Raw genomic sequence first — 6,513 nt, forward strand, 5'->3', positions numbered from 1 at the left:
TGCCAACTTTCGGGCTTTGGTAATATTTTTAATCTGATACGTCAGTTAGTAAGTAAATACATTTTATTTAAAGTAAATAGATATGTACGCGATAACAGACAACATTCATCATGTAACCATGTTGTGTCATGTGTTCTATTGTTTGTCTGTTTGTAATTTTTATTTTTAGCTATGCCGTTGTCAGCTTATTTTCGATTTATGCGTTTGACTATCCTTCTGGTATCTTTCGTCCCTCTTTTCAAATACGTATAAAAAAATTTAAAAAAACATATTTTGGATTTCTGACCGTCCGTGCCCCATGCGGCATACACCTGTATGGTCATTGAATGTGGAAACCACCAATCGCTGACATTTCATAAAATACTAACAAACTATAAAAGCTTTTTAACTACTTCATTTGACATATTTGAAATGATTGTTTTATCGATCCTTGCACATTTATAGCATCAGACTTGAGATTGAGGGTATCTTCAAAACGACAACAATCAAACAATACGAATATATAAACCAAAAACTAGAGGTAATAACATATACAACTAAAGTCTGCAGGAGTTCACTTTCTAATTTTCAACGACATCTACAGGTTACAAGCTATCTTCACCGATACATATATGTTGCCAAACATCTTCAACTACGCCTAGAGGTCGACATACCACCTTTAACGACTTATACAGGTCGCCAAACCATCTACAACGACAGTTTTAGGTCACAATATCATCTTCAACGGCCTGTAGATGTCGTCAAAATCCGTCTACGACATCTCAAGATCGCCTACCATTTTCAATGCCATCTAAATATAGCAAGGTTATCGTCAACTAAATTACGAGATCGTCCTGGCAAGTTCGCCTTAAAATATTCAACGAAATCAAGAGGTAACCATGCCATACAATGTTTTGCGACATCCAAAGGTCACCATGGCTCCATGGGCACGTATAATGAGTAATTTTCTAATTCTAATTTCAACTCTGTAATAGTAGGTTTGTTGGTAATTGGTAATTGTAATGATAATAAAACAGTCGTTTGGGAAACCAAACCTGTAAGTCTTATTTGCATTTAGTTGTTTTCCAATATATACCAATCATCAACCTTATACTTGTTTGGCTTTATTAATATTTTGATATGAGCGTCACTGAGGAGTCTTATGTAGACAAAACGTGCGTCTGGTGTCCTAAATTATAATCCTGGTACCTTTGACAACTATCAGTAATGCTTATATAAATTTTTCGTCAAGATTTCATTTCATCAGGTTATTCAGACTATCGTTCAATTCCTCCAAATTACCATCAAAATGATTAAAATATGTTTATTTTATAAGTACAGAATTATTTAACGTTTTCATTCCTAATTATCAAATGTGAACACTCTGAAAGTATTTTTTTTTGTTATCTTTGTCAGCTAGATATACAGCAAAGTAACAGCCAAATGTAGAAAAATGCACTGTCTATACTGGTATCTGGCCAAATTTTAGCTAAAACATGTTTGTTGCACTTTGTGGAATTTGTGCGCCGGCAATGGTAAATAAAAGTCATTGCAGATGCAAGACGTATGTTATTGTTCTATGATATGCCATTATGATATATTTCTATCATGAATTAGAAAATACCAATTTTTGTGATCTTTTCTTCTTCATTTTGCCGATTGCACTTCAATTAATTTATTATGACATAATACGGTATTTTTTCAGTTTAATTCGCGTATGATTTAAAATACTTCTAGTAAATGTAGGTTCAGTGAGAAATAATATAATAAGACATGCTATCGAGAATTCGAAACCATGCAGTAAATGCAATAGGCTGGTCCTCTATCTCCAATATACGGGTATCTAAGATGTCCTTTAAAGGACAGGGAACAAGTCTTTCAATGTAGGTATTTTGATTGGTTTAATCAAAATGTTTTGGTTAAAAAAAGTACTGCCATATGTAGTTTTGCAATTGAACTTCAACAGTGCGACAGTATTTCATCCAGCAAAAAGAAGATTAGTAATGTTCTGTTTGCAACACAATTGTCTCATTCATGTTACATAATTTATCAAATAGCACTAACGATATTTTTCTATTAATAATTGATGTTTCATAGGTTTGAAGGTTGTACAGATATAATATATATACAAGTCTAAACAACGTTCCAACCTATGATTGCTTTGGATTTTTTTTACACATGTGCAAAAATGTGCGAAAATGTGCGAAAATCCAAGTTCAAACAAAGAGAAATATATATGAATATGAAATGGAATGAAGTTAGGTGATATATAATCGCCATCGTGGCGGGATGAGCATGCGTTTCCGAAATGTTCCTTACATAGACATATAGGTTCAAAAATCACAATTTTTTAGGTAAAATTGTAATCAATACATTTCCATGTCTTCGTATAGATTGTTAAAACAGTTTACAGTAAGTAAATAAGTATTTTTTTATTATAGTGACATGTGTAATATATCAGTTCAGTAAAGTTCAAAATACATATTACATACACAACAAGTGTGGACACAGATGAGTGTTGAGAGTATGTTTGGATGTTTGACAGTGTTTTATATGACAAAAGGAGTTCTGTGCTTTTCCTATATGGTGTTATGATATTAATTGTGTTAACTGGGACACTGATTGCATTAATTACCAAATGATTACGATAGAATATGTTCCACATCTTTGATTTCGGATACATTTTGTAGCAAGGAGAGTAACACATAAAAGAAATATTTGTTCATGTATTTTTGTCTTTAATGGGAGATGATATCTGAGAACATGATATAGGGAGCCTGTAATTCAGTGGTTGTCGTTTGTTTATGTGTTACATATTTTTTTATTTTTTTTTGTATATTAGTAAGCCGTTTTCTCGTTTGAATTGTTTAACATTGTCATATCGGGGCTCACAATGCGATATGAGCTTCGATCATTGTCAAAGGCCATTCAGTGACCTGTAGTAATTTTTGTGTCATTTTGGTCTTTTGTGGAGAATTGTCTATGGGTCTATAAGTCAATTTAAAATCATAAAACGTATTTCTTTTATCACGGATTTCAAACAAAATAATGAAAACAAAAATACATTTGTTTATATAATGATTATCATTGAGTTTCTGTAATCAACATCAGTGTAAAATCATTATGCAGAGACTCCAAAGACACCTGCAGTGCTTATGTGATACCTTGGTCGGTTGGTTTCTGTCAAATTTGTTTTTCTAATCGGGTTTTAAAAATCATTATTTAAGAATTGAATGCTTCTTTTTGTAACTTCATTAGGATTTAAAAGCGTAGTCCGAAGTACATTTTGTATTTTCCGCGCTTCATTCGAAATATGTGCACACGGTCAACGCTTTTACAACCCCATGAAGTTACAAAAAGTAGCATTCAATACTTATAATTACATTTCTTTCAACTTGGATCATAAAAACATGGTTTTTATCAAGTTTTTATTTAATTTACATGTACACGGTGCACTTTATTGTGGAACCTCGTGTCATCATGAAGGATAAATTTGATTGTGTTATGAAGTTGATTAAGGAATGACACGAGATTGCAATATAGCCAATCAGAATAACGTATTATAATAAAACATACATCTAATGTAATTATTTCTTCATGACAATGGTTTAAACTTTGTTATATATTATGTAAGATGTTGTAAGATTGGCAATGACTAAATGTTATCCTCTGTATGTTGTTGTAAGGCCCTCAACAATGAGTCAGATTCTTGTTTTGTTTTCATAGTGGACATTTACGACACCCTTATGTTATTTGAAAGAGACACATCTCAGAAGTAAAACCGATCCCAGGATTATTTTTGGGTTTTAAAGTGAAAAAAAAAACAGATATCATTTTTTTTTACCAGAAACAAAAGGAACAACAACCATAAAATATAAATTTTAATCTTTGACCAACCTGATGATCAAAGTTTAGTTTCTATATTCCACAAAACAATTATATTGAATGGGCAAGAAGTGAAAAAAGTGTTTTGTGATAAATGTATCACCCCATTAAAGGGTATTTGAAGTATAAAAATACAAGAAAGATATATTTGATTTGAATACCAAATATTCATATGTCTCTTATTTAATTGTTAAACAAATTTTAGCTTGAATATGTCTTTCTTATTCGTGTCACTTTTTATATATATCATCACAGCAACAAGCTATTGGAGTCCTTGATTTTGATTTAAACGTTCTCCTGAAACCAAATAGGCCCATAAAAATGTGCTCCAGAATATTCCGGACTGGACAGCAATTTCAAAATTGGGCATGGTGAGTGTGTCCGGAATATTCCGGAGTGGTCGGAGTCCGGATCCGCGGTGACTCCGGAATATTCCGGACCAGTCCGGACTATTCCGGAGTGAGGGAATCGGGATTTTTCATGCCGAGGTCCGGAATATTCCGGAGTTGTTCGGACTATTCCAAAGTGAGGAAATCGGGATTCACGTTGGGTTCGGAGTAGTCCGGACTGTCCGGAATATTCCGGAGTGATGGAACCAGGATGCAGGCGGAGGGAATCGGGATTCAGACGGAGGAAGGATCCCCTGATGATCTAGACGGATATAAGCAAAACTCTGGATAACAGACAGGCGGAGGGAGGATCCCCTGATAATCTAGACGGATATAAGCAAAACTCTGGATAACAGACAGGTCATAAAAAATGGTGAGGTGATGGAACTATACACTATATTTACATTGGTTAAAATTATCTGAATAATAAAAATAGTTTGCAAGATTCCTTTATAAAACTATTTAATCATCACATGCAAATGGCAAAAGAGGTGTAATTAAACGTGAAGAAGAAAATAATTACATTTTGTAGATCACACTTATTTTTTTCATTTCATTCTTGAATATAAGGAAACCAGTTGGAAAAAAATCAAATTGATTATCATAGAAACATGAAATAAGAGAACAAACATTTTACTTCAGGGGGTTTGGTTTGTCCTAAACAAATATTCTGGTTCCCAATTTCATGAAATAAATTTCTGACTGAAACAAAAAAGAACATAATCTCCCCCCATGAAGTTTAAGTGATTGCTACCTTACAATAATCCAGCACGCTATTGTGGCATTTGACTCCTTAATCAGTCAACTAGGATCGCCAATGTTCTCCCGACCACAAAAAAGCCAAGAGTGATAAAAGTGGCGTTAAACATAAACAAAAAATCACTCGATATGAAAATAAATTAAGATAGGGCTTTTTACATCAACGGAATATTAGGACAAAATTAGACAATACAAAGTTAATATAACTTTATACTGCAAATTAATTTACAAGAAGTTAAGTCGTCATTGACGAAGAGTTCACATCATAATTCATCCTTATTTTATAAAACTAATATGCATTTTTAAATTTGCGTATTCTTAAATTACAGTTAGCTTTATTACAAACATTTGATTTTTTGTGCTTTACTTAAGAACTTCTCTGAAATGAATGACGAGTCAAACCACAAAATGTGCATCACTGCCTTATTACCTTGACCATATAAACTTATCGTAGATAAGACGCGCGTTTCGTCTACAAAAGACTCATCAGTGACTCTCCTGAGTTACAAAAGTCTTAGTATTTCAAAAATTCTTTGTATTCAGCTATTTTATAATTATGATCATATCAATGATGCAGTAGCAACATATTTTTTTTATGTTACAAGCAAAATTACAAATATCATACAAATATAGTTTAACATACGATTCTCACTTTAATAAGATTTTTTTTCAAAATAAGTACCCTAACGGTTTTCGTTCCATCAAAAAGGGATTATCAACTTATAATCCGAGAAAGACATTCAAACGGTCTACAACGGAAATTTAGCACATAAATAGGATACACGAACCATTTATAATCACCTTTAAGTTAGTTTAAACAATTGAATATTTATTTGAATCTATGCAACTTCCCTTCAATTTTAAATTTCGTTTATTATTTTGCTAATATGTTTAAAAATTGGCTTAATTCCATAAGTAACACAGCCAACGCTTGTTATATCCTGTTTCAGCAATTGTTATCTAAACTTCATTATTTTTTTAATTAATTCTTTACAGTTAAAATGCTATATATATCTATAATTGAAAGGTTTGAAATAAATTCAAAATACGTTAAATGTTGAATAATAATTTTCACTGTCTTCATACATTTACGATAAACAATTAAATAAATGTAAAATGCTGGTTCATGTTTTAATTGGTTATCTAATGTAAATAATGTTAAATCGGTTTTCAATTTCATAGACTTTTTAAAGCAATATAGAAGTTTGCAGGCGTAATCATTACGAATACGATTTAGAAAATACGATAAAAAATTAAGCAGTATGATTAGTTTATAAAACGTAAGCCATTATAGTAGAAAACATTAGAAGTGAAAAATTGTACATTTTCTATAATGTTTTACACTCCAAAAGAATATGACTTGGTTATATGATAGACTTTAAAATGAGAAATTATTTACAGTTATGTATTGTCATATTTCATATCACAATATCACATGCAGAAAATATAGATAAGAGAATATTCCCCTTATATATAAAGAATGGCGTCAGATTGGATGATC

The sequence above is a fragment of the Mytilus galloprovincialis genome, chromosome 10 (assembly GCF_965363235.1).
Source record: "Mytilus galloprovincialis chromosome 10, xbMytGall1.hap1.1, whole genome shotgun sequence".
Classification (NCBI taxonomy): domain Eukaryota; kingdom Metazoa; phylum Mollusca; class Bivalvia; order Mytilida; family Mytilidae; genus Mytilus; species Mytilus galloprovincialis.